This window comes from Hyla sarda, chromosome 2 (genome assembly GCF_029499605.1).
Source record: "Hyla sarda isolate aHylSar1 chromosome 2, aHylSar1.hap1, whole genome shotgun sequence".
Classification (NCBI taxonomy): Eukaryota; Metazoa; Chordata; class Amphibia; order Anura; family Hylidae; genus Hyla; species Hyla sarda.
In genome coordinates this window covers 71,748,615-71,757,497 of record NC_079190.1, presented here as the reverse complement: position 1 = coordinate 71,757,497, position 8,883 = coordinate 71,748,615, and the positions used below count along the sequence as shown (strand labels likewise).

General features: G+C 49.7%; 1 long non-coding RNA gene across 1 annotated transcript; it reads left to right on the top strand.

Annotated features, from left to right (window-relative positions):
* The first annotated feature begins 3,604 nt into the window (after positions 1-3,604).
* On the top strand, positions 3,605-8,601 carry LOC130357634 (uncharacterized). The gene is made up of 3 exons (XR_008889202.1): positions 3,605-3,753; positions 8,284-8,369; positions 8,473-8,601. It is a non-coding gene; the product is annotated as an uncharacterized LOC130357634 (long non-coding RNA).
* Positions 8,602-8,883: the final 282 nt, after the last annotated feature.

Below are 8,883 nucleotides of genomic sequence, written 5' to 3'. Positions count from 1 at the left end.
TACAAAGGGTTCTGCAGCTAATAGATTAGATAAACAATAACAAGTAGATGAAGGATAGATGGAGGCAAACCCAAACAACCGCAATCATGTGGGATATTAGCAAATATGTGTAAATAAATATGTGCCCTTTTGATGTTCACTGGTCAATTTGAGGAATAGGGCTGGGTCTGGTGGCTCCTCCCACCATGGGGGGGGGGTGTTGTACCTAAGCAATAAGGGGAGAGAGGGGTTATTGCAGGGGCCTAATGAACCTAAACTAGGTCCCTGACAAGACCCTATTTTATATCCCTAACGCCTAGGCGGGGTGGCCGCCCTAAAAAGGGCAGTCCCGCTCCGGAACCTCCTAATGTCCCCTATCCTATTCTGTCTAAGTAATGACACTGAACTCCGGACACCGACTACGGGTCCACTCTCTACCTGGCCAGTCATTACTAAAAGGTAGGGGGAGCTACCAAAATCCTGTTGTCTAAAGGAAACAGGAGTAGTTCTGTTGTTCATTACGTCCTGTTTGTGTAATGGAATTTAGGTGGTGGATCCATTGACACTCCTTCTGTAGTAATAAACGGTCGAAGTCACCACCCTGAGGAAGGGGTTTAACACATTCCACGGCCATAAAACTAAGTCCCTCTGGGCTACCTCCATGTGTCCCATGCAGTTTCCCTCTTATTTCTAATAACTCCCACATGTTCTAGGACCCTACGCTTGAAAGGTCGTGTAGTTTTGCCCACATATTTCAGATTGCATGGGCATGTGGCTATATAAATGATGTTGCTCGAGTCGCAATTTATGAAGCTTCCTATCCTGACACTGACACCTGAGTTAGAGTCACTGAAGACTGATCCCTTCTTAATGAATGGGCAGGCCTTGCATTTGCCACATTTCTGGCATCCCTTAGGTTTAGTTTGGCTACCTAGCCATGTGTCTCTAGTGTCTATAGTAGTGATGAGGAGAGGTGCAGTGGGTGGGTTATAGTAGTGATGAGGAGAGGTGCGGGGGGGGGGTTATAGTAGTGATAAGGAGAGGTGCGGGAGGTTATAGTAGTGATGAGGAGAGGTGCGGGGGGGTTATAGTAGTGATGAGAAAGGTGCGGGGATGGTTATAGTAGTGATGAGGAGAGGTGCGGGGGGGTTATAGTAGTGATGAGGAGAGGTGCAGGGGTTATAGTAGTGATGAGGAGAGGTGCGGTGGATGGGTTATAGTAGTGATGAGGAGAGGTGCGGGGGGTTATAGTAGTGATGAGGAGAGGTGCGGGGGGGGGGGGGTTATAGTAGTGATGAGGAGAGGTGCGGGAGGTTATAGTAGTGATGAGGAGAGGTGCGGGAGGTTATAGTAGTGATGAGGAGAGGTGCGGGGGGTTATAGTAGTGATGAGGAGAGGTGCTGGTGGGTTATAGTAGTGAAGAGGAGAGATGCGGGGGGTTATAGTAGTGATGAGGAGAGGTGCTGGGGGTTGTAGTGATGAGAGGTGCGGGGGGGTTATAGTAGTGATAAGGTGAGGTGCAGTGATGAGAGGTGCAATGATGTCTGGATGTCAGACTCTGCAGAGAAGATGGAGCTGGAGGAAAACCTGGTCTCTGGACCAGATGAAGAAAAGATAACAGAGAAGATATCACTCAAGTCACAAGACGTCACTCAGGTCACTGATATCATTGTGTGTTCCCCTGACTGTCCCATCAGAGCTGTAGTCACTTATAAGTTCTGCAGTGATGATGGGTAAAACTGTGTCCAATCTGTGTCTCTCCAGCTGTTACAAAACTACAACACCCATTGCCAGAGGCTCTCCAGAATGATGGGAGTTTTAGCTTTCCAACAGCTGGAGAACAACTTCAACCGAGGTGATCGGTGGGGGTCTCAGCAGTAGGACCCCCACCAAAAAGATGGGCTGGAGGAGTCAGGGGGGAGGGGTAGGGAGCCCCGAGGTAATTTTTTTGCATCTGGGCCCTGTGGTTTCTAGCCACACCCCTGCGCACGGCCACTGCGCATTGATACAGCATTGGGGGCAACGGTTAACAGCAGAAAGGGGTGTACAACAACTATATAGTGACAAATTGTGCCCTGGCCCATATAGTTGTTGTAGGCCCCTCTTTGCTAAAAGTTTTCCCCCATATAGTTGTAGGCCTCTCTGAGAGGGGCCCAGGCCTACCACAACTATAGGGGCAACTATTTACAGAGGGGACTACGCAAACTATATGGAGCCCCCTATATAGTTTGGGTAGGCCCCTCTGTTAATAGTTGCTTCCATATAGTTTGGGTAGGCCCCTCTTTAAAAGAAGTAGTCTGGTGAAAAATAACTTATCCCCTATCCAAGGATAGGGGATAAGTAATAGATCGCAGGGGGTCCAAGCGCTGAGACCCCCCCGCAATCTCCAGCACAGGCCCGGCAGTTTGTTGGAAGCTGACGTCTGTACCCAGCAGGAAGCTGCGGCCGGCACACCCCCTCATGTATCTCTGGGGCAGGGGGGGGGGGGTGCAGGTCTTGAGCTGTGTGAGGGACCCCAAAATTTCTGATGGCAGCCCTGTCTGTATCTTCTCAGTTGATTGTGGTGTAAAGTAAAATAATTTAAGAAAAATGTAAAAGCTGTTCACATGCACTAAATACTAATACTAAATATATACTAAGTCATAGTGCCAGTGAAAAGCTTTAACATGAGGGGTCACTCACTGTTTTTGATGGCTCCTGTGCTGTGTTGTGTGCTTTTTTTTCCTTTACTTCTCTTGCTCTCCAGCAGAAGAGGTTTGCTATGGGGATTTGCTCATTCCCTGGACCGTTCCTCACATGAACAGAGGTGTCAACAGAGAGCATTGTGGTCAAACTGGAAATAGTTACTTAACTTCCTCTGTAGTATACAGCAGCTGATAAGTACTGGAAGGGTTAAGATTTTTTAATAGAAGTAATTTACACATCTGTATAATTTTCTGGTACCAGTTGAGAAAAAAAATTTGGAGAGTTTTATTCTTGTTCATAAAGATGACAAATCATTAATGTCTATTCTATTTTAATAAGAAAAAGAAAATAAGCAAACCATAGAGAAATCTTCTCTTAAAGAAATCTGTCAGCACTTTACCAGGTACAGAGCTGCACAAGGACAGAAGAAGATGAAATTAATTATACCTTTAGCTTGATGGATGGCCGTTTGCACATTTAGAAAATCACTGTTTTCTTATGTAGCTCAAGTGTCACAGAGGCGGTGCTAACAGCATGCTTCCTCCCTCCCACACACGGCCATACTTTGACTGATCAGTATACAATGTTCCATGCTGGAAGACAGGATAGGGTGGGGTGTGGCAGGGAGGGGCATGCTGTTGGGGATTGGATCCGCCTCTGTGCATTTAAGCTGCAAAAGAGAACAGTGATTTTATTAGTGTGCAAACGGCACACTACTAAACCGGTGCCTGCAGCTCCATACCTGGACAGAGCTGACAGATTCCCTTTTTTAGGCCACTATTTAATTTCTTTTGTGTCATAGACAGTAGACTGAAATTGTGTGTGTCCTAGAAAAGTAGACTGAAATTTTTCTGACTGACGATTTTGTCTGAATTCTTTTCAGCCTTGACACTTTCCTTCTGTGTCTTGAAGCAGTTCTGTGTCCTGAGCAGAGCAGAGACTGCACACGCCCCCCCCCCCATCAACCAATCACAGTGTCTCAGCACTCTGCACAGTGTCTCAGCACTTTCCTCAGCTATTGGAACACAGAACGCTTCAAGACACAGTTTTCTTCACTACTCCAGAGAGGAGAAGCGCAGTGCAGGACAGGTAAGGTTGTCTATGCGTGTGTGTGTGTCTGTCTGTCTGTCTGCGTGTGTGCACATGTGGGTGTCTGTCTATGTGTGTGTGCATGTGTGGGTGTCTGTCTGTCTGTGTGCATGTGTGTGTGTCTGTCTATGTGTCTGTGCATGTGTGTGTGTCTGTCTGTCTATGTGTGTGTGTGTGCATGTGTGGGTGTCTGTCTATGTGTGTGTGCATGTGTGGGTGTCTGTCTATGTGTGTGTGTGTTACGCTGAGCGCTCCGGGTCCCTGCTCCTCCCCGAAGCGCTCGCGGCGTTTCTCTCCCTGCAGCGCCCCGGTCAGACCCGCTGACCGGGAGCGCTGCACTGACATTGCCGGCGGGGATGCGATTCGCATAGCGGGACGCGCCCGCTCGCGAATCGCATCCCAAGTCACTTACCTGTCCCAGTCCCCGGCTGTCATGCTCTGGCGCGCGCGGCTCCGCTCTCTAGGGCGCGCGCGCGCCAGCTCTCTGAGATTTAAAGGGCCAGTGCACCAATGATGGTGCCTGGCCCAATCTTCCTGATTAGTTTCCACCTGTGCACTCCCTACTTATACCTCACTTCCCCTGCACTCCCTTGCCGGATCTTGTTGCCTTGAGCCTTGAGAAAGCTACTCTGTGTTACCTCTACTGTGTTCTTGACCATCTGCTATCACCATTGACTACGAACCTAGCCGCCTGCCCCGACCTTCTGCTACGTCTGACCTTGCTCTTGTCTACTCCCTTGTACCGCGCTTTTCTCAGCAGTCAGAGAGGTTGAACCGTTGCCCGTGGATACGACCTGGTTGCTACCGCCGCTGCAAGACCATCCCGCTTTGCGGCGGGCTCTGGTGAATACCAGTAGCAACTTAGAACCGGTCCACCGGCACGGTCCACGCCAATCCCTCTCTGGCACAGAGTATCCACCTCCAGCCTGCCGAATCGTAGATCCGGCCATGGATCCCGCTGAGGTTCCCCTGCCAGTTGTCTCTGACCTCACCACGCTGGTCGCCCAGCAATCCCGACAGATCGCCCAACAAGATCACCAGCTGTCGTACTTGACCACCATGACACAGCAACTTCAGTCACAGCTACAGCAGCTTCAGTCACAGCTACAGCAATTTCAGTCACAGCTACAGCAGCAACAACCATCTCCTCCGCCGGCTCCTGCACCTCTTCCGCAGCGAGTGGCCGCTCCTAACCTCCGCTTGTCCCTGCCGGACAAATTTGATGGGGACTCTAGACTCTGCCGAGGTTTCCTGTCACAATGTTCCCTACATTTGGAGATGTTGTCGGACCAATTTCCTACTGAACGGTCGAAGGTGGCTTTCGTGGTTAGTCTCCTGTCTGGGAAGGCTTTGGCTTGGGCCACACCGCTCTGGGACTGCGATGACCCTGTCACCACCACTGTACACTCCTTCTTCTCTGAGGTTCGCAGTGTCTTCGAGGAACCAGCCCGAGCTTCTTCTGCCGAGACTGCCCTGCTGAACCTGGTCCAGGGTAATTCTTCAGTAGGCGAGTACGCCATCCGATTTCGTACTCTCGCTTCCGAATAATCTTGGAACAACGAGGCTCTCTGCGCGACCTTTAAAAAAGGCCTATCCAGTAACATCAAAGATGTGCTGGCCGCACGAGAGATTCCTGCCAATCTGCATGAACTTATCCATTTGGCCACCCGCATTGACATGCGTTTTTCGGAAAGACACCAGGAACTCCGCCAGGAAAAAGACCTTAATCCCTGGGCACCTCTCTCACGGTATCCCTTGCAATCTACCCCTGTGCCTCCCGCCGAGGAGCCTATGCAAGTAGATCGGTCTCGCCTGACTATTAAAGAGAGGTCTCGCCGTAGGGATAAAAATCTATGTCTGTACTGCGCTAGTACCGAACATTTCTTGGTGGATTGCCCGATTCGTCCTCCACGTCTGGAAAATGCACGCACGCAACCTGCTCATGTGGGTCTGGCGTCTCTGGGTACGGACTCTGCGTCTCCATGTCTCACTGTGCCCGTACGGATTTCTCCTTCTGCCAACTCCTCCTTCTCTGCCGTGGCTGTCTTGGACTCTGGTTCTTCTGGAAATTTTATTCTGGCCTCTTTGCTTGATAGGTACTGCATCCCGGTAACCCGTCTCATCAAGCCGCTCTACATTGCTTCAGTCAACGGAGTCAAGTTGAACTGCACTGTGCGTTATCGCACAGTGCCTCTGCTTATGAACATTGGACCACATCTCGAAAAGATTGAATTTTCGGTTTTGCCCGGCTGCAAATCTGAAGTCCTTCTCGGTCTGCCATGGCTCCAGCACCATTCTCCCACCCTTGACTGGACCACCGGGGAGATCGAGAATTGGGGTCCTGCTTGCCGCAAGAAATGCCTCACATCTGCTCCCAGCCCCGTCTGTCAGGCCTCAGTGTCCCCTCCTGTGCCTGGTCTCCCCAAGGCCTATCAGGACTGTGCCAAGCCTCACCCTCTGCCCCCCCTCCCCATTCCCACTCCTTCTGACCGGTCTGCCCAGGACTTCACTGTCCCCCAGAAGGAGACTCTACAATCGCTCCCAATGTCCTCGTCCCAGGTGGAGCGACATCCCGACAAAAAGAGGGGGAGACCTAAGGGGGGGGGGTACTGTTACGCTGAGCGCTCCGGGTCCCTGCTCCTCCCCGAAGCGCTCGCGGCGTTTCTCTCCCTGCAGCGCCCCGGTCAGACCCGCTGACCGGGAGCGCTGCACTGACATTGCCGGCGGGGATGCGATTCGCATAGCGGGACGCGCCCGCTCGCGAATCGCATCCCAAGTCACTTACCTGTCCCAGTCCCCGGCTGTCATGCTCTGGCGCGCGCGGCTCCGCTCTCTAGGGCGCGCGCGCGCCAGCTCTCTGAGATTTAAAGGGCCAGTGCACCAATGATGGTGCCTGGCCCAATCTTCCTGATTAGTTTCCACCTGTGCACTCCCTACTTATACCTCACTTCCCCTGCACTCCCTTGCCGGATCTTGTTGCCTTGAGCCTTGAGAAAGCTACTCTGTGTTACCTCTACTGTGTTCTTGACCATCTGCTATCACCATTGACTACGAACCTAGCCGCCTGCCCCGACCTTCTGCTACGTCTGACCTTGCTCTTGTCTACTCCCTTGTACCGCGCTTTTCTCAGCAGTCAGAGAGGTTGAACCGTTGCCCGTGGATACGACCTGGTTGCTACCGCCGCTGCAAGACCATCCCGCTTTGCGGCGGGCTCTGGTGAATACCAGTAGCAACTTAGAACCGGTCCACCGGCACGGTCCACGCCAATCCCTCTCTGGCACAGAGGATCCACCTCCAGCCTACCGAATCGTGACAGTGTGCATGTGTGGGTGTCTGTCTGTCTGTGTGCATGTGTGTGTGTGTCTGTCTATGTGTCTGTGCATGTGTGTGTGTCTGTCTGTCTATGTGTGTGTGTGCATGTGTGGGTGTCTGTCTATGTGTGTGTGCATTAGTGTTGAGCGGCATAGGCCATATTCGAATTCGCGAATATTCGCGAATATATGGACGAATATTCGTCATATAATCGCGAATATTCGCATATTCGTTATATTCGCGTTTTATTTTCGCATATGCGAAAATTCGCGTATGCGAAAATTAACATATGTGAATATTAGCATATACCAAATTAGCATACGCGAAAATTCGTATATGCGAAAATTAGCATATGCTAGTTTTCGCATATGCAAATTTTCGCACGCCAGTCTCACACAGTAGTATTACAGCCTTCTTTACACCACACAAGCTGGAAGCAGAGAGGGGTGATCACTGTGATGTGTACTGTGGAAAAAAAAAACGAATATTCGTAATTACGAATATATAGCGCTATATTCGCGAAATTCGCGAATTCGCGAATATACGATATTCGCTAATAATATTCGAATTGCGAATATTCGTGAGCAACACTAGTGTGCATGTGTGGGTGTCTGTCTATGTGTGTGTGTCTGTCTGTGTATGTGTGTGCATGTGTGGGTGTCTGTCTCTCTTTGTGTGTGTGCATGTGTGTGTGTCTGTCTGTCTGTCTATGTGTGTGTGCATGTGTGTGTTTGTCTGCCTCACCCAGCTGCTACCTCCAGTGGCCCCCGGATAATTAGAGTTTGAGACCCCTGGTTTAGAGCATCGAGTGCAGTGTCGGAGGCTCGTGACATCACAGCCACGCACCACTCGTGACATCACGGCTACGCCCCTCAATGCAAGTCTATGGGGGGGTGTCCATCACACCCCCTTCCATAGACTTGCATTGAGGGGGCGTGACCATGACATCATGAGCGGGGCTTGACCGTGGCATCACGAGCCTCCACTCCACATCGCCAGTCATCCGGCACTAAGTGAAGTTCGCTCCGTGCACCGGATGTCTGGCATGCCACAGCCGAGATCATGGGGGTGCCCAGTGGTGGGACCCCGGGGATAAGATGTCTAGGGGCGGAGTACCCCTTTAAATTCAAACTTCTTAAAGTGGAGTTATCTGCCATAAATGTGTTCTTGCAAGGAATTTCAGCTCTCATCACCTAATCAAGAGATTCTTCTTTGAAGATTGAAGATTAGCTGCATCCCTATCTTGGCACCAAGCATTGGTCTTTGAGTATTTGATGGAGACTCCCTTTGTTCTTGTTATGAAGGTACAATTGAAGATAATTTTTTTGTAAAGCATTATTTCTGGTTGCACTCACATTGATTAGGAGCACCTTATCTCCATAACTCCCCATTCCTTAATTTGTACAGACTGTCTACTTTTCAGGATCGTGAATTATTTCCCAAAATTCCTTTGGAAGAGAATTCGAACCAAGAAATGTGTTTACCATCTTTTTTCTGCGCTATCCAGCAATGAAGACGTCAGATTGCATCTTTTAGATGTTAAAAGAATAATTGAGATATAGCTTGTTTGTACAAAAAGTTCCAGAGCCAGTAAATTTGTGTTTTGTAAATAAATTATTAAATAATGAAAAAAAGCACATTGTGTGAATAGGATATTTTTTCCAATTTTTATTACCTGACATCTGGTACTGTATTTTTCCACATGAAGAAATAAAAACACTGTAAAAGAACTCAAAAACAAATTGTTGGGAGTCCAACTTTTATACAGTACTACAGATAAAAACATGTGCAGTATAGGGCTATGTTCAAACACAATGT